Source organism: Panthera leo, chromosome D3 (assembly GCF_018350215.1).
Source record: "Panthera leo isolate Ple1 chromosome D3, P.leo_Ple1_pat1.1, whole genome shotgun sequence".
Classification (NCBI taxonomy): domain Eukaryota; kingdom Metazoa; phylum Chordata; class Mammalia; order Carnivora; family Felidae; genus Panthera; species Panthera leo.
Window position 1 is genome coordinate 12885682 of NC_056690.1, and position 20652 is coordinate 12906333.

At 37.6% G+C, this 20652-nt stretch overlaps 1 protein-coding gene across 5 annotated transcripts in view; it reads right to left on the reverse strand.

Moving 5' to 3' along the window:
- The window catches only part of MED13L (mediator complex subunit 13L), a 301789-nt gene that overhangs the window by 108341 nt on the left and 172796 nt on the right, over positions 1 to 20652 (reverse strand). The window lies entirely within an intron of this gene.

The window sequence follows — 20652 nt, forward strand, 5'->3', positions numbered from 1 at the left end:
TAATTTTTTAAAATGCCGATTTTTAAAAAGCTTGCAGGCACTTAAATCATAGAAGACAATGTATGTAGCTGAAAGTATAACGAACTAGAAAAGGAGAGGAAAATGTTGTGGTCTGGCTCTGTCCAGCTCTGTGACCTTGGGAAGTATATTTGAGTTGGAAGGTCCTAGCTTTCCTAGGAAAACAAGAATGAGACAGCTCACTGTGTCACCATCCAGTTGGACTCAATTTTATATTAACTGCTCTTAGATTACTCTTCTCTCATTCAGCCACTCGCTGCATCCATCAAACACTGAAAAGAACAGCAGGAACTAAACAAAAGAGAGTGCAAATTCATTTCCCTATAATGAAAATAATTAACAGCCAAAAAAAATCTATCAAGAGTTCAGAAATGTTTAGCCTGCTGCAGAAAAGGGGATAAAAGATTAACTTGATGAAAACCCAAAATCTATTACTAACAAAGGTAAATAAATATATATTCAGACCGTGACCTCGTTTATTAGAACGCTTTCCAAATGTGTGTCAGTAATTAAAAAAATTATTCTCAATCACATAAATTACAACTCTGCTGGGGTCAGGATATTGTCTTCTGTTTCCTAATTGATTGATGGATCACACTTTCTGTCTCTAAATACTAATTCAATTATTGATCTCCCTGATGATGGATCTGAATGCATGAAATTATTCTTTGTAGTCTAACAGTCATCCTCTATCAGAGGAAAATAATTTTTCTTCCTAGCTTTATGTGACCAATAACAGGGTCATGAGGTTCTCAAAGCAGCTCGCTCATAATTTATTATTAAAAGGTAACACTCTGTTGTAGTTTTCTCCCGTTTCACATCTCTTGAATAAAATACATGGTTAAATATTAAAACTGGTAGCCTTCTTAAGCATTTAAGACATGCCCAGTTTTTGAGCTTTATCTTATACTTCACCCTAATGAATAAAATGAATAAAATGAAAGAAAGAGGGGAAAATAACATTTTTTCCCTCCATAATTCCCAGTTTGGCTAAATGCCACAAATAAACTGGAGCTGTTTTGCGTAATAAAGCACACAACAGTCACTGAATATTTAGGCAAACCTTCGAGAGGGAGGCAGACTACTCGCATTGCTCTGTACCCCTGTTCTCTACTCATCTGGCCCAAAGATTTGAACTGATTTCAGATACCTGACTACACTGAAGATTTCCAGCCCAACAGCTCTAGAGGAAGATGCGGGTCACGTGACCACCACCAGGGAGCCCTTGACAGGGCACTGTCCAGCTTAGCCCCTAACTTAGCCCCTTAGGGCAAGTGCCTGATCACCACCAATTAATTGAGAGACTGAGCAAGGATGGGAACCTCTTTCTTCCTTCTCAATATGCATTTAAATACCCTACTTGGGGCTTCATTGTGCAAGCACATTTCACAAAAGAAAAGCATAATCAGGAGCCTCCTTCAAAGCCTGGAACACTGCACTCTTCTCTGTGTCTGGCCTTCACAGTTTCCCATTGTTGTAGTTACTTTCTAGCCCGGGTGCTCAAAAGTGAATCATCCTTTAAAATATATTATTTTATTTTCTTTCACACTTAATCAAGCCTCTACATTTTATCTTTCTCTTATTTTTTCATTTTCAGGAGGAAGACAGTACTTATTACTTATTTGCTAAGATTAAGGGCAAGAGCCTTGGAAGCCGATTTACCTAGCTCTGTCCTTAGTGGCAGTGTCACCTTGGGCAAGTTACTTATCTCTCTGGATCTCAATTCTTAACTACCTGGACTATCTATACTCCCACCTCTACTCTCACAGGGCAGCTGTGAAGAAAAAGACACAAAGTACCTAAGGAGCCCTATGCATAAAGGTCCTGCCCTGCTACTGGAAGATGTGCTCTTAGTTCTAGCACTTTCTAACAATCTGTTACCAGCATTCTAGAGGTCTCCATTTTCTCATCTGTAAAACCAAAGAAAATAACACAAAATTCCAGGTATGTTATGAAGACTGGAAGTAATTAATGTAAAGCATTTGGCACAGTATCTTAACAAATGTTATTCCTAACTTATAAATATAAGCTTCCTTTCCTTCCAGCTTGAAGTTGTGCTACTGAACATCCCCAATGCGACTGCTTTTTATTTATTCTACCATTTCCATTTGACTTTCAGTACAAATCCAAACCTATGTACTGTGGGCTTGTGCCCTCCCTGAAAGTTTGAAGATGCCAACTGATTAAACCCAAAAAAGGGAGGCTATATCGCCAACAGTGAGCACAATGAAGATTTTCAGGTTAATGTTATAATCGGGTTTAGGTGCCTCTCAATAGCAATAACGTGATAGACACTCTACCTTCAAAAAAATTAACATGAGACATAGGCGCCTGCACACTGCAAATGCTAAAATCCTTGGCAGGGGACAAAATAAGACCGTACCAAAGGCACTAACCAAAAACAGTCGCAGGCTAGGGTAATAAAATCTGCAGGAGCAAGGAGTCAAGAGCAACAGGGAGAAGTTATATGAACGGCCACTATTTAGTGGTAAGCGTGAACAGGGCCTTCAAAAGACAGCTTTATTTTCGGAGTTGGTTTTCTTTAAGCTTTCGAAAATCTTTAACTCTCAAGACAATACTTATCAGTGGCTTTGGAATTTTTCAATTCTTAACTTCTAGTGGCAACTACTGTAATTTTTAAATTGTTACCAGAACAATGTTATGCTTCTACCCTCATGAACAATCACAATTACTCTAAGCTTCATTTCTTTAAAACGTTACCATAGTTCTAAAATTGCAGTATTGATGCTACATGCTTTGGATTCCCAAAGATCACACTCTTTGCCACATTCATTCACCAAAACATCTGGACAAAACCCTCAATCCAGGGGCGCCTGGGTGGCTCAGGTGGAAGACTGTCCGACTTCGGCTCAGGTCATGATCTTGCGGTTTCTGAGTCTGAGACCCGCGTCGGGCTCGCCGCTATCAGCAAGGAGCCTGCTTCGGATCCTCTGTCCCCTTCTCTTTCTGCCTCTCCCCTGCTTGTGCGCTCGCTCTCTCTCTCGCTCTCTCTCAAAAATAAATAAAACATTAAAAAAAAAAGCCCTCCATCCATCACTGTGGCAAGGGCAGAATACCACCTGTGAGCAACCTTTACTGGTGGCCGCTCCCCACCACAAGTGAACATCTGGACAGTCTTCAGGTGACTCTTAGCACAAGCACAGGACATCAGTCACATACAGATCTTACGAACCACCTCGGTGTCTTTTACACACCTTGGGCCCACGCAAAGAGAAGTGGACATAAAAAATTTCATAAAACTCTGATCACGTGAGGGGTCCTCCTATTAGAGGTTCATTCTTCCCATCTTCTATCACTGCTAAGCACACCCTCTCCTCTCTACTCAACCAAACCTTTCCTTGAGACACCCTCATGCTATGTCTGCTGTTGCCTTTTCCTCTCCATGACTCTACCAAGACATCCAAACTTCCCACCTGTCAAAACCCATTTAACTTCATGAACGTTTCCTCTTCACTAGAGGAAAGGATCAGCATCTCCCAATTCTCACCTTTACTGCCTAGTTCACAACCCGAGACCATAACTGTATACAGTGACATATCCTTACTCCTTCAAGTGTTGTCTTGCTTCCCTGATAATACTACGTTAGCAGAATTTTGTCACGTTATTATATATGTAATTTTTTTAGTATTTATACTGGGAGAGGGGAAGAGGGGGAGAGGGAGGGGGAGGAGGGTGGAGGCGGGGGAGCACACAAGCAGGAGAGGGGCAGAGAGAGAGGGAGGGAGAGAATCCCAAGCAGGCTCCGCACTGTCAGCACAGAGCTGATGCGGGGCTTGAATTCACAAAACATGAGGTCATGACCTGAACCAAAATCAAGGGTCAGATGCTTAACTGACTGAGCCACCCAGGAGCCCCTGTCAAGTTACCTTATTCATGTCCACCAAATGCCAAAGCAAGACTTTTTTTTTTTAAACTACTAACAGAAAGCTACTCATAGAGTATAAGTAACAAAGAAAATAAATTAGTATTTCTGATTATTCTGAAATAACGAATAGTAAATCTGACTGAACAAATACTGAGAGTGAATATGAAGCATATTTTTGCTTTTAAACAGTTAATAGTCCTATATGCATATACTTGAACTGATCATCAACATATCGTTACGATCTGTTAACTACATCTAGTAAAATAGGGGCGCCTGGGTGGCTCAGTCGGTTAAACGTCTGACTTCGGCTCAGGTCACGATCTTGCGGTCCGTGAGTTCGAGCCCCGCGTCGGGCTCTGGGCTGATGGCTCAGAGCCTGGAGCCTGCTCCGATTCTGTGTCTCCCTCTCTCTCTGCCCCTCCCCCGTTCATGCTCTGTCTCTCTCTGTCTCAAAAATAAATAAAAACGTTAAAAAAAAAAAAATTAAAAAAAAAAAAAACATATCGTTACGATCTGTTAACTACATCTAGTAAAATAAAGCAACGGAACAATGGGTAGAGTCAGTGTACTGTCTGGCATAGTAGCTGTAGAGAAAAGGGAAACACATACATACACACTTGTGTAGCTCTGCATAAACTAATCTCTGGAAAGATCAAAAGACACTGGCAATAGGATTTAATTAAAAGAAGGAGAGAAACTGGCTGACTGGGGTAGTGTGAGTGGGAAGAGACTTACTTTGTTACCTACATCTTTTTGTGCTGTTTAAATTTTATATATGTATTTATCACTCCAAATAATAAGTTAAATAGGATAAAGAATTCCTTGAACACTTTGTCTGTTGAAAACATATTCAGATATGTACACCATAGTGAATTAACACAAGAATTAAAATGATCTGTGTGCATATGATTTATTATACTAAAGACTCATACCACTTCTTGGGTAAATAGGGAGACTCTAAATGCTAGCCCCTATACAAGTTTGTAGTTAAATGAATTTTTATCTTAAAAGTTTACTTTTAAACAATAGTCACTTGGCATTATATGTGTAACCATTAACCTTATTAGTGAAGACAGCACGAAGAACTGAGAGAAATAGCAGCTATAAAAAGAGAAGCGCCTGGATTTGAATCCTCCGCTGTCTAGCTGTGTAGCTCTCAGCTAATCACTTAACCTATCTGGACAGCAAGGTTAGGCCCAAAACCATTTCCATCCTCTCACTTTTTTTATTTTCAGCGAGAGTGAGTGTGTGTGAGCAGGGGAGGGGCAGAGATAGATAGAGGGAGACAGAGGATCTGAAGCAGGCTCTGAGCTGTCAGCACAGAGCCCGACACGGGGCTCCAACGCACAAACCACGAGATCATGATCTGAGCTGAAGTCGAACGCTTAACCGACTGAGACACCCAGGTGCCCCTGTCACCTGTTTTTTGTAAATAAAGTTTTATTGGAACAATCTATGCCCATTTCCTTACACACTATATACGTGGCTGCTTTCACAGGATAATGTCAGACTTGACTGGTTTTGACAGAGACCGTGTGCCCTGCAAAGCTGGAGATGTTTACTATCTGGCCCTTCTCAGAAAAAGTCTACCTGTCTCTGCCTAAGAATAAAATAAGAACAAACCACATCTACATTGAAGCTCCACTCCGAGCAGGCAGCAAGTCAAAACTATTTTCAGAAGAGCATAAAGACATTATTTATTTTTTTCACACTTATGTTCTCCAAGCACAATATGGAGTCTTCCAGAGGCTACAGGATGTCACAAGAGACTACATGCAGAAGCAGACACAAGAATACATCTATTTACCCTTAAGCCAGACACAAAAGAGATTCACAAAAACAGTACCATTCTTCCGACCAAATATTTTTTCTTTTTAGAAAATTGTCATTTTGGTTAAAAAGGGGTTATTTATGTTAACATATAACGAATTCATTGTTTTTATAAGTCATAAATACTTTACCTTTTCTCAGTTTTACTTCTCTAGAATAAACATTGATAAGTATTACCCATATAAATAAAAGCTCTGTTGGGTGCTCAATGTTTATAGGTGTTTTGAGACTAAAAAGTTCGAGAATCTGCTATACTATAGCCCTGATGCATCACAGCGGCAAGATTAACTGGCCTACCAGAACAGTCTATGCACTGGGCAGGGTTGGATAAACCCAAAGTAGAGAGCCTACCCGGATAATCAATGATACCACCACCAGCCGGCAGGCAGAGAAATTTGACAATTCTAATTAGAAGCTCCCCAGGGTACTTCAGAAATTTCATTCAAAACTTGGACATAAGGCCAAGGGAAAACAGCCTGTCCTTTCAACATCGTATACAAGAAATGACCATCAAAGGATTACCTAGTGCTATGGTGCCCCAACTGTGTAGAAAGCACACCAGACAGAACACTAGCAAAGTCACAAGGGTGTGGCAAGATACTTTTAAATTGGCAGGGAGGAAACAAACCAACATCTGTCAGAGCCTATGCAAACTCCTAGATCAAGGTGGTCCACAGTTTCAACAGCAGACTGTACTGCATTCCCTACAATAAAGTCAGATCTTAGTGAAAGTGCTTTTTCAGTGGTGACTGCAATATAAAGTAAAATCAGTAGTGGTGTCCAATCCATTGCAAGATTTGAAGTTATTCAGTGTCCAAAAGGCATACACATCCTATTAATAAGCAGTTGTGGTTATTTAAGGATAAACTTTCTTCTTTTCACTTATGTGCATTATTTGGTCAGAAAGGTACTAAGTTGTAGTTACAGAAATACTTATTAATTTTCTATAAAAACCTAGCTACTCAAATGCTCTTTGAACCGGTTTAACATCTTATGTGTTCCTTCACTAACATGTTGATTAAAATGTTTGGCATTTGTTCATTTTATATTTGCATTAGAGTCCCAATTTTACCTTTTTGTAAATTTTATTTTAGTATGCTGAAGTTGTCTTTTCCCAGCATCTCTAGAAATAGCTCTATTTTTAAAAAGCTAAATTTTAAAGGCTTTAATAACTAGTCATCAAGTACTATGGAAGGATGTTTCTATAGGAATACGTAAAGTATCAAAAAAGCCTCTATACGTAGACTCTCATATTCAAATAAAGGACATACCTATGTGTTCAAATACAATTTAACTGTCTTAAAATCCGATGTGGTTTTCTGCATCTCCCAATTTTTAATAAATACATTTAATCCTTTTGAAAGCAGTAAAATATACAAGAGGGTTTTTTTTTTAATGTTTGGGATGATTTATGAGCACATTCTTCAAAAAGGCAGTATTAATGAAAGTTTAAAAAGTGAATGAGTAAGATGGAATTAAGTTCCCTCCAAGGAAACATTTTAGTATTATTCATTAAATAGAGGGCTAAGGACAAAAGAACAGATGACCACAACTGTCTTATTAGTTAACTTTTAGTGCCAGACTACGCCAGTAAAGTAAAAATACAGATAACAATTTATTTTACCCTCAACCTCCCACTTATTTTTTTCTATTATTTTTCACTCCATGTCAAATGTTTTTATCTAGATCCCTGTTTTCACTTCAAGCTACAGAAGTGATCAATGTGTTTAAAAAGGAAAAAATAGGGAAAACTCCCTCCCGTCTCCCGCCCGCCTTTTTGGAACCTTTATGAGGAAAGGTAGGAAAAAAAGCAAAGTAAAAAGCAAATGCATCAATAGATGTGTTGAAAGATGCCAAATGAGAAGATCCAAATGAGAAGAAGCTTCTGGAAGTATTGGTGGTTTGTAAGGAGCCTCCTTCTTTCCTCATCCAATAATTGTGACTGCTGGATCCATTTCTCTCCGTGTCGCTTTTCATCTCTGCTACCTCCTTCTTCTCCTCAAAGTTATCTCATCTTAATACTGAAGACAACTGGTTTAACTACTCCCATTTATATGTAAAATACCAAAAATAAACTACCATGCTTATAGTCAAGCTTAACAGTCTAAGGACTACACGTGCACCTGAGACCAAAACCAAACCTATGAAAATACTGGATGGAAATGGGGTGAATTTTAAGGAAGTTCAATCATGCACTTTTAATCCATGTTTTATTTAAAATATCAACTTTACTGTTTGTAAACAATGTCACATGATGTGAAAGAGGAAAAATAAAATAATACACAATGCTATTCCTGAATTAGAATCATTTAATTTTGAAAAATTGATCAGTTTCATATATAATACAATAAATAGCATATGAAGTGCCATGATAAGCTAGGAAGAAATTTACAGAACAGGCTTTAATGATTTCTTTGTCTAGTTATTCATTCCACTACTTACACTATTTCTCCTTCAATCCTCAAAACAACCCGTATTAAGAAGATATCATTGTTATTACCTTTATTCTTACTCTTCTCAGAGTTTAGAAACAAAACACAGATAATGAGTGGACCATTCTGACTGTGTACATTAAGAGCACGATTAGAATGGGAGTAATAATAAAGGCCTAAATTTCTGTCATTTATTTCCAAAGGAGCAGTGTACTGGGTGAGAGATTCAGTTCCATCAGTTACACTTGTAATAACGTGTATGTGCATTACTTTCTTGAAACAATCACATGTCCAAAAAATTCTAATTCCTGAGCTCAAGATTTACAATGCTTCACACGTACACTGCAGGTAAGAACAACAGGCCCCTGCTCGTCCGCCTCACGCTATCTACTGTTACCCCAGCCTCAGCTCCAGCTTGATGCCTCCACAACTTTGGCTGGTTCTGAAAATCTCTGACTTGTTCAAAGGAGTTACTGTGTTCACCCTCAAAGAGGTAAGCTACACAAGGTACCGACAACCCAACTGAAGGCTTCTTCATGGTGTACTTGGAAGAATCAAAAGACCTTTGAATTTTGGAAAGTTTAGTTTACAGAAAATCAAAGCACAAATACACAATTCTCTGTAATACAACATCTACAGAACATGCCCTGTACTGCACTTCATACACTGAGCAGCAAAGGTACCAGCAGTATCCTCCAATGGAAGAATCCTCTGGTTTGAAATGTACTCAACAAGTATTTTATTGAGTCATTTCTAGGTACTTTTAGCACCATGTGTTTCTAAGGAATGGGGAAAAGAGGAGGCCTCGCGACTATTACAGAAATGTGCTTTAGTAACTTATCTTTCTGAACACACAAAACATGCTTAAAATGATCAAGGAATAACGTAAGATAGTACGTATTCAATTAAATACATGATCATAATCAGGGTTCCAAGCCAGTATTTTAAGTTTTTAAGAGCCTGGGTAAACAGAGGGCTGAGGAGTTAAAGTGGAAAAATAAAAGCACATAATTCCAATTTTTCTGTTTTCACATAGTGGATGTTTAAGGGATACCACAATATCTTACTCTTTCTGTAAGGAACTCCAAATGAGGGTAACGTTTCTTTTCATTAATGAAATTAATGCCTAGAAAGGTTACTTATTCAAGGACACAACAAATCGTCAGCAAAAGAAAGTTGTATTTATTTCAGAGATTTGAACCATAATCTGATATAAAGCTTAAATTCTGGATTATAAAATTATAAATAAGAAATAAAGGATGGGGGCATCTGGGTGGCTCAGTTGGTTGAGCATCCGACTTCGGCTCAGGTCATGATCTTGCGGTTCATGGGTTCGAGACCCACGTCGGGCTCTGTGCTGACAGTTCAGAGCCTGGATGGAGCCTGTTTCGGATTCTGTCTCCCTTCCTCTCTGCCCCTCCCCTACTCATGCTTTGTGTGTCTGTCTCTCTCTCAAAAAGAAATAAGACAAACAAAAGAAACAAAAGATGGGAGGTGGCAGGCTACGTTAAAACTGATGGAGTGCTTTTAAGGCCACTGAAACAAAGCTTAAAATTCTGCTAATATTACAATTTTCTCTCAGTGAAACTTACTTTCTACAGTCTTTTTTTTTTCTTTTTTTTTTAAATCTCAGTGACAGAAAACTTTAACCAACTGTCTTCAATTATACATAGTAATGTGTTTCTTTGCTTTCTTACATGCTAGGTACCAGGTAACACTCTATAAATTATACTGGTCAATTTCAGTAGTACGTAAAAGTACTTCAAATGTTGCCCACAATGTTCCTTCTAGGCTCTTCTGTGTACAACCAATTAGAAAGGTGTCCGCCTTTCTATGAGGCATGTTAAAATCTCAAGATGTGTTAAAGCTGCTTCTACTAATAAAAACTGAAATTCATAAAGCACCAATGGAGGACAATATCCAACAGAGTAACACAAGCTTTTCACGAGGAAATACCTGAACTGAAACAACCATCATGAACAGCCCAAATGTTCGAACTTGAAATTTGAGCAAACTATTCAATAATAAATAATACTGAGGAAAAACTCACATAAAACCAATTATTATAAGAACATTTATAAAAACACAATATTTTAAACAATCATCTCTTAAGAATGGTAAAGAAAATCTTTTTGCTTTAATGACATAACCCAACATTTTATGTTAGATGACTTTTAAGACCTCATTTTCCACTTTGATCCTAGGGCAAAATAAACAGATTTACAACAAAAGAAGTATGTTCCATTCAGTTCAACCAAACCTGTAATACTCTTTGTACTAGAAATTGTAATAGATGTGGAGTAGAATAAAAGAGGGAGAACGATGAATACTAGACACCAAAATAAGTATGATTCTGTTCTAAAAAGTCAAGGATGGAATGATGCGGGAATGGAAAAAGAAAAAAATGCAGACTAAATTCTCATCTTCCTTAGAACAAATTCAAGACAGGAATAAAGTTTTTAAAATAAACAACAAAAGTAAGTAAGAAGTAAAACCATACTCTTGATAAATTTACAGGTCAAATGCCAAGGGGGGGGGGGCGGGGGGTAGGGAACAGCTAGGAAAGTTGCCTCAGGGGAGCAGCTCAAAGAGCTAGGAAAGTTGCCTCAGGGGAGCAGCTCAAAGAAGAAAGATCAAAGTTAATGTTGAGATGCCAGGAGAGCCGGAAAGGTTGGGGAAAAAAAAGAACCTGCACAAAGAGAAAAGGAGTTTAGACAATGGTAGAGATTGTGAAAGGCAACCCTGGCTGGACAGAAAGGCTTCTATTGGAGAGCAGGGATGCCAGATAAAGTGTGGGTAACATCCAAAACACAGCTGACACCACATGGTGCTCTTATGGGGGAGAGCACTTCACCCACCAAGAGCAGTCTTAACAGAAGTGATGGGAACCAGGAGAAAGTCAGAAGACTGTGACAGACCAAACATCACGACAGGAAGGAGGCTCCACAGGATGTAAGTTGGTCCTGCATCTCAGCACCCAGAGCTTTCCAAACTCTTTAGTCTTAAATATTAAGCTATAATACTTCAACGTTACACAACTTTTTTTTTAAATGTTTATTCATTTTTGAGAGACAGAGCGTGAGCGGGGGAGGAGCAGAGAGAGAGGGAGACACAGAATCTGAAGCGGGCTTCAGGATCTGAGCTGTCAGCACAGAGCCTGACGTGGGGCTCAAACCCACAGACCACGAGATCATGACCTGAGCTGAAGTCAGAGGCTCAACCAACTGAGCCACCCAGGCACCCCTAGCCTTACACAACTATTAATAAAACCCTAAATGAAGTATATATCATCACATTCGACTGATGGGTTCTTAGATACACATTTAATACTTTCTAAGAACCACACTTAATAAAAGCTTTGTTTTTATAATATTCTTGAACACTCCAAATATACCAGAGGTAAGCCAAAGGGCTATAAAATACATTATATACTCTCCATTTTTTCCCTTTGATTCCTTCATATAAAAGATTGGCAAGAGAACTACAATGCAAATAAGTATATTTCAAAACTCATACCAGAATGAAGATGATTTCAATCAGATCTTAAAATATGCAGTAAAAAAAGTTCTTTAAAAACAGAAAATAGCTCCTATCAATATTTTAGGGGTAGAATCAATATACAATATGCCATTTCTTATAGAGCATATGGCCATTATATAAAAAGATTTATAGTAGGAATACTTAATTCATTTAATGCAAATCACCTATATAAAAAATATTTGGGTGGCTCATCCAGTGAAGCTTCTGACTTGGGCTCAGGTCATGATCTTGCAGTTTGTAAATTAGAGCCTGGCATCGGGCTCCATACTGACAATGCAGAGCCTGCTTGGAATTCATATTCATTCTCTCTCTCTCTCTCTCTCTCTCTCTCTCTCTCTCTCTCTCACACACACACACACACACACACACACACACACACACACACACACACTGTCTCTGCCCCTCCCCCACTTGCATTCTCTTTCAAAATAAACTTAAAAAAATTTTTTTAAAGAATATTTGGATAGCAATCTTCTGCTAGTACAAGAAACTACCAGAAACATAAAAACTTGTAATTATCCTTAGTTTTTTTCTAAGTAATTACTCCCACCCCTTCCACCATGAGTGGCGGCCAACCACCATTACAACAGCAGCCACAAGTCAGGTTCTTGACAGCCACTTCATGTTACTTTACTCAGCCCTAAACCATCTTACGCACAATCTCCATTCTACCAAAACAAAACAAACAAAACTGGGGTGTGTGTGTGTGTGTGTGTGTGCACGCGCACGTGCAAACCTAGGCCCAGTCACTTTAAGGAGAGTGAAATTTGTTTATATAATCTTCATTAACATTTTTAGTTACATTTCATTGAACTGATGAAGGGAAAATGTTAGGAAGAAAATTACATAAAATCAATCAAAAGCAACATTTTCAAGCAGTATTCTTAACCTTCTTTGAAGAAGTGAACATTCTTGTCTAAAAGTGGAGAGACGTCCGTAATCCAACTTTAATCTGTGATGCTTTTTCCCCTTGCTGCCAACATATTGCACATATGTCATTGTCACAACATTTTACTGAGAACCCTCAGCTCACCTTTCAAAGAAAAGACACATTTGGACTTTCTTTAATCTGGTAATTTCCTGATCCTTTCCTCCTCTTACTTTCCTGTCTCATCTCATCCTACCTCATTCCCTAAAGGAAATTAACAAGGACAGTTTAGGAACATTTCTGTAAAGTTTTTTTTTTTTTTAAGTTTATGTATTTATTTTGAGAGAGAGAGAGAGAGAGAGAGAGAGAGAAAGTGTGCATGTGAAGACGGAGAAGGGCAGAGAGAGAGAGGGAGAGAATCCCAAGCAGGCTGCACGCTATCAGTGCAGAGCCCAAAGTCGGGCTCGATCTCATCAACTGTGGGATCATGACCTGAGCCAAAATCAAGAGTTGGATGCTTAACTGACTGAGCCACCCGGGCACCCCATTTCTGTCAAGTTTTAAAACTGATTTTGGACAAGGCTTCAACATAAATGTCAACTGAGAAAAGAAATAATAAAGACCTTTCATGCCTTTACATTTTTAAGAAGATGTTCAGTGTTTATAAATTTGAGGGAAGAGACTACAAACATTAGTACTTTTAAAACAGTATAAAACACAAAGCCATTAATTAATAAATTGGGAACAATTTACAACACACAAACATTGGAATCACTGAGAAAATAGGTGACATTTCATTAGTCAATTAAGTAACATATTAAAATCAACGTCTCCCACAAAGTGATTTAGCACCAGATGCTAAGCCATCCAATTTTAATAGACAGACAATGCAAACCTAAGTCAAGCACAACAAATAAGAGCCGGGTGACAAAAGATGGTAAAGTTTTATGCCCTAAATACTCATTAGGTTCCACTCTGGGCAGTAACAAAGCTCCTCCCAAACCAACACATCTCTCCATCCAAAAACTAACAACCAGAATTATGAAGAAAATATTAAAATCTGCTAAAAATAAATGTTACTAGATAAAAAAAAGCTACTAAATGGAGCTAAGAACTTAGAGAGGGGGCAAGAGTCTACACTTGACAAGAAGGAATGGTAGCAAGTGACTTTCCCCTTTCGGCAGACTGAACCACATGGAGTGGCTAACACTGTCTACAAACTCCACTTCCAGTCTTACTGGCTTGAAGAACCAGAGGACTGAGTTCAAAGAGACCCGAGCAGCTAGAAAATGAGAAAGGAAATCCTGGGAAGAAGACAGAGTCAAAACTCTGACCGAATCTCTGGTGGACCCCCTGAATTAGGTGCACAGGTCAGACTTTGCCTAGCTAACACCAGAACAGTGGCTTCTCAATTGGGGCAATTAGGCCTCTTGGGAGACAGCTGGCCATTTATCTGGTGGCATCTTCCTCTGGAGGAGGAAGGCACTATGGGCATTGTACAGGTAGAGGCAAGGGATACTGCTGGGCGTCCTACCAGGCACCGAACAGTATCCACAACAATCGTCCAGCCCAGAATGTCAGCAATGCAGAAGTGAGAAACCCTACACTGAAAGAAGTAAAAAGATTTCAACTGCTACCCACCAAAGGTGAGACAAGAGATTGGAGTCTGAGTTGAGCTAAAGTTTACTGTTTTAAAACAAAATAGTAAACAAAATGAACATTCTTTAGAGAAAGAAAACAGAATCCAGAATCTCTACATTACTTACAATGCCCAAAATATAATTCAAAATTATTCAAGAGATGAAGAAACAGCAAAATCTAACCCATAATGAATAGATAAAACCGATGGAGATAATCTAGATATTTTATTTAGTACCAAAGATTTTAAAGCAATTATTGTAATTATGCTTAGGGACATAAAGGGAAATGTACTCACAGTGAATTTAAAATATAGGAAATCTCAGCTGAAAAATGGAAATAAAACAGAGCCGAATGAAATTGAAGGACTGAAAATTACCATACCAAAAATAAAATATACATTAGCCAATTATTTTTACTCTTAGGGCTTCTTTCAGAATCTGTCTTGTGCCCATGATGCAACGATTTTCACTAAATCTTGACTATAATTATATTAAAAACTAAATGGAGGTAAAAAGCATGATATCTTCTAAATAATTTGACATTAGAAAAACCAATGGTTATTATACCTTTTAGAATAATATACGTAGCAGAGATATATGGTAGACTGTAACAAGAAATTATAAATAATCATTGGGATGCTCATATTTTTGAGCCATTCTATAGAACTAATTTATACTTGGTGTGGCTGAAATTTTCCAACTTAAAATTAAGAAACATCCCCCCACGTCCTTCATAGACAGCCTAAAAGTCCCATTTCATAAATAAAAACATATATAGATGTGTACATTTTTAAAAATAGTAATATAATAAAACAAGAGCAGCCATTTCCCTTAGACATGTCTGTTTTTAACTTGCCATAAAAGTTTCCCACATGCTATCAATACGCTATGAGAAATTAATTATGAGTGGAAATGACCTCCCAGGCACATACATTTTACATTTTTTCTAAACTCTAAGAAACTTCAGCAAAAGTAACCTAGGGTTGGGGCGCCTGGGTGGCTCAGTCGGTTGAGCGTCCGACTTCGGCTCAGGTCACGATCTCGCGGTCCGTGAGTTCGAGCCCCGCGTCAGGCTCTGGGCTGATGGCTCTGAGCCTGGAGCCTGCTTCCGATTCTGTGTCTCCCTCTCTCTCTGCCCCTCCCCCGTTCATGCTCTGTCTCTCTCTGTCTCAAAAATAAATAAATGTTAAAAAAAAGAATTAAAAAAAAAAAAGTAACCTAGGGTATTTTACAAAGCAGGAGATACATAAGCATTCATCTTAAAATGCAGCCTATTTCCAAAATAGTCACTTTAATCTCGGGGAATTAGCTATTTGATGTACCACAATATACTTCCATAATGCTTAGATTCGCTGAAGCTGACATGAAGAAACTTAATATAAATATCCTAAACGAAACCAGAGATATGAGTACATTAAGCATACATCCTTCATGCTACCAAAAGGGTAATCATTTGAACCTCCATTCATTTATGTCCTGACCCCTCAGTTGACTTTTTTTCCAACAAAGCAAGTGGCATTTAGCTAGGACATCTTAAGCAAAGGCAAAAGAGGTGGTCAGCTGTATGATAAAACAAAAAAAAAAAACTCAAATTAACTCCCACTTGGTACTGAAAATTTCTTCTCCCCTCTTCCTAATCTGATTTTGAACATCATTACTGAAGTTAACAAAAACCCTCCCTCCAAAACACATCCTTTAAAACTTGCAGACACATTGAAAGAGTAATATCAAATCCCTTGGGTTGGTAAATAAAGGAGTCACTGAAACCAAGCACATCCAGGAAAGGAAGAAGGAAAGATAAATACATATACACAGGTACATACACACATATACATGCACATATACACACAGGGAAAGAAAGAAGGAAAGACAGATATGTAGCTAGATAGGCAGGCAACATAAACAAACTGACTGATCCGGGGCATGCCTAGATTCTACAGTTTTCCTAAAATCAGAGAATCTGAAAACTGAAAGACATTTTGGAAAAAAAACAATGCTGAAAATAAGTCCTGCAAGGACAAATAATTAATGGAAGATCATCCTTATTTCTGGATGGCCTACTAAACAAAGAGAGCTTTGTTTCCAGCTTAGTTTCAATCCACTGGCAGGAATTAAAAAGGGAATTATAGCAATGATATTATTCCAACCTCTCTAGTACATTAAAAAACAAGGTACATATAAAATCTTCTTTCTTGAAAGTACGTATTGAAACTTCTTTTTTAAACTATGACAATTACTGATGTTGAAAATGTAAGTTTTTTACTGTAGTCTTTTTAGAACACCAATAAAACAAATAAAAAATTAGAAGTGGTGGTAACTCTGTTTTGGTTATGAAGGAAAACGGAAAGAGAGGGAAAAAAAGTGAAAGAGCTACCTAGACAGTATATAGTTAACTATCGTCACCTCTGGTTGAACTGGTCTTTCGATTTCACATTCCTCTGTGCATAATGCTTGTGAACAAAACCAAGTGCAGTGGTACATGAGACACTTGTTAAAACCACAGACAGCACAACGCAGTTTTATCACAGGCCCTCTTTAAATGCTTCTCTCTTCCCTTCCTAGGTGCAGGAGTTTTTCCTTTGCAATGACTTGTAACAAATGTAGCAAGAACCCTACATTCGGGGTCTTCATTTCAACCCCCATTTATACCTCAAGCTACTGCAACCTCAAATCCCCCCCACCGCTGAAAGCCAAATCTAATAGTCCTCTTAGAATGTATTTTACATGGCCTGTGTGGCAGACACAGCTGACTGATTCATCATGAAACTTTAAAAATCCATGGTTTTGGTGACACCAACCATCCTGGCTCCCACTTCTCATTTATCTTTCTTAGTCTCCATACACACATTCTTCCTTCTCTAGCCACCCACGAACGCCTACGCTCAAGACTCTAACCACATCCCTCTTCTCACCTTGCATACAATTCTCAAATACATTCAAATGACAAAATACACAGTATCTTCTGCTATCTCCCCCATCAGATAAAACCAACAGAAAATGACTACATATTTTATGGGTCAAAAAAAGGCTGCAAAACTATTATACATGTTTAGATAAGTCCAAACTGTTTCATTAATATGCTTTTACGGGTTTCCCATCAGACAGCCCTCATTATCAAGACACGTGGCAAAAGGCACCACCTAAAGTTATGAGAAAAATCGAAAAAAATCATCACCAATGATCATATTTTTCGGGACACTAGGAAGAGATTCCCTTTATCTTTCACATTGTAAGCACTTGTTCACACGTCTGTTTATCCTCTACATGAGGGATTCCTTTCCCTGCCTTTTCGTCTGTTTGTCTCTAGATGGAAACATCACAAGGAAAGTACAGGAAAGAGGAGGTCTGGAAGAGCCAGGAGAAGTGAAAAGAGGGCAGGGGAGGGGGTGATGTTGAGGAAAGAGGGGGCAGGGAAGTTTTAAAGTGCTAAAACATATTCTCCTGCATCAAAGTATTTCATCTTATTATACAAAATCTATTTTTTTGCTATTAAAATCAAAAGGTAAGGGCATTTCTTGAAAAATAGGTGAGTGGTATAAGAACATTAAAAAAAAGAAAGAAAGAAAGAAAGAATCTCTGGCTTAAAAGTAGAAAAAAAAAAATCCAGACAAAACAACACAAAAGCGGTCAAAATAATATACTTCCCAATGTGTGAGTGCCCACACATGGATATCTGCTAACAGCACATACAAAAGTAATCAGAATATTTAAAAGTATTTGAGGCTTGTTGGAGTATCGTTCAAGGTAGGCTTGCCCATGAGGAAGAGACAGCTGATTAATTCAGAAAATGCACTAGCAAATATGTTTCTGTTAACTACTATATACCTGATATCAGAAAAAAATTCAAGGTCCAAACGGTTACTGGGAGCGATCAATTATTTCGCTAAAACTAGCATTCAAAAAATAAAGTGCATAAACTTCAAATTCTGTAGTAATCAAATGTAGGCTGAAACTGAATAGAATCTCCATGAATAATTTCTAAATTATTTGAAAGGAATACATTTTTCACTGGTTTGTTTTTCAGCATATCCTGGAAGGAAAAGTTTTTTCAAGTTCAACATACTTCAGGAACCCAGAAATTTTTTATGTTTGATGTTATTTGCCACAACTCTTTAGGACAAAGCCAAAGTTTTCTGTCTTACTTATTATATTCCTAAGGCTATGAGCAACAGAAGATGTGCCACCACAAAGAAAAAAACAATGTGAATAAATTTCTTTTACCTTCTTGGACCTGCCTGTTTAAATACATACATACATACATACATACATATATAATATATAATATATAATTTGTCTAAGTTTATCCTATCATCTCATAGCAAACATTAAGAACTCTTTTCGAGTCCACCAAGCAAATGATTTAGTTTTGCTATCACTACAGAAAATAATCATAGCTCAAGAAATCATATGCTGTTAATCGAACAGGTGAAATCTATTCATCAATAGATTCATTTGTCTTCACTATTAAAATCGTTTTAGCTATGTAAAATACGCAGTGTTAAATCATCTTTTAATCTCTTGAAAAAAAGTACGCTATAATTACTTAACTTTATACTTAAAATGTCATTCTTTAAAATATATTTCTCTCATGTGTATCTCTTAGCATCAAATAAGAGCTTTCCCAAAAATATCAATTTGTGCATAAAACTTGTTTAGCACCGGGCAGCAAATTTTCCTCTCATCGGTCACTAAACTGAAAATGTGTGCACACCCACACAAAATTAAGCCTAAAAATTTTCACTTATTTTTGCTTTTTCTCAACTACAAACCAGTCACATCAATGATCTCATTTAGTCTTTACAATAACCCTGTAAGGTAGTAACTAAACTATTATCACCAACTCTGTTACAGCAAAACACAAAGTTCGGTTCAGAAAACCTAAACAACTTCTCTAAAAGCGAAGAACTTTTGAAGAGAGGCATGGGACGTGATCCCAAATCTATTAAATCCAAATGCCCTCATCCACAGACAGCATCAGTCTGTCCATCCAAAATGACCTGAACACTAAGATCCTGTTTCAGCATCAAACAAGAGGCTCTATTTTCCATTCAGAGAATAAAAGTGGAAAAGTCATTATACCTAACAAAGTTCTATTACAGCAAATGCCAACTTTTAAAACAACGTTTGGTTTAAAATTTTTCCAATTGTTAACGCCTCCTAAAATAGTTTTTCAAAATCATTAACATTTCTATACTACAATAAAATGAAGTTTGAAGTTCAGCCTTCAACCATGAGAATGAAATCTAAAACTAATAAAATAATTCAATTACATTGCTCAGAAATCGAAAGCCTGCCGGGTACACAAAAATCAAATATCTAAATATATTACAAGTATTATTCACATCTGGTTTGCTAAAGTCAGGAAGACTTCTGGGATGTAAATGAAGTGCAAAGACATACAGATGTTATGTAAAATAGATTGGTAACTATATTCGACTTCAAACATTAGTGTTTATTATTAAAGTACTAATTACTGCTCTTTCAATCCCCATTTTATTTCCGCACTTCCCCTTCATCCCCCAATTCCTATGAAATCATCATACAAACACCTATAGCTACTGATGAAAAATTTTAGGACTGGCTCTGTCCGAGACCGCACACTGAGCATGGAGAGGCACATAGGAATGAATGGTAAAGATCATCGTGCCAAAGCAACTCATCACTCATCAACAGAAAAACCAAACCTTTAACCCATCCTCTGTAAACTTAACTAAACAGTGAGATTAAATATGCCCATGGAGCAAATGCTTTAGTTAGAGCAAATCAATATAAATAAAGGAAAAAAAATTCCTCACCGTCAAAGAATCTGTAAACAAAACCATATTTTTACATACCCATACATACTGACACCATTCTAAATGTAGAATTATCCTTTTCAGGCAAACTTTGATATACATAATACCTACTTTCTAGTTAAATATATATATCTTTAAATCCTAAAGGATTTGAAATGTACTAAAAAAGGGAAAATATTTTTTAAAAATCCATGGTGATTTGACCAAAAAAAAAAAAAAAAAAAAAAAAAAAAAAATTACATGCCAGTCCCTAATTTATCTGATTTGAAAAAAGAAATCCTAATTCTCATAAATTAAGTTTGGTTAATGAGATCCACAACCACGTCATCAAAGCTTTAAGACATACAGGTTGGAGAGGAAGCTGCTAGTGCGAATTAAGTCACAGGGAGGAACAATGAAGTTAAGAAGGTAAAGGTTCCAGAACAGGCAAGAGCTGCCAGCCAAACTTGTGGCAACTACCTAAAAAAGAGCTAACCTTACAGCTTAACATCTAAGGTTTCAATAGCTCTTATCTGCAGCCAGGAGCTGGAACCCTTAGCTCCGGGCAACTTCATGGACAGTAAAATAGAATTGGGATTGTGTGCCCTGCTCTTCCGATAGGAAACAATCACCCATCAGCTTATGATTCCAATTCATCAACTTA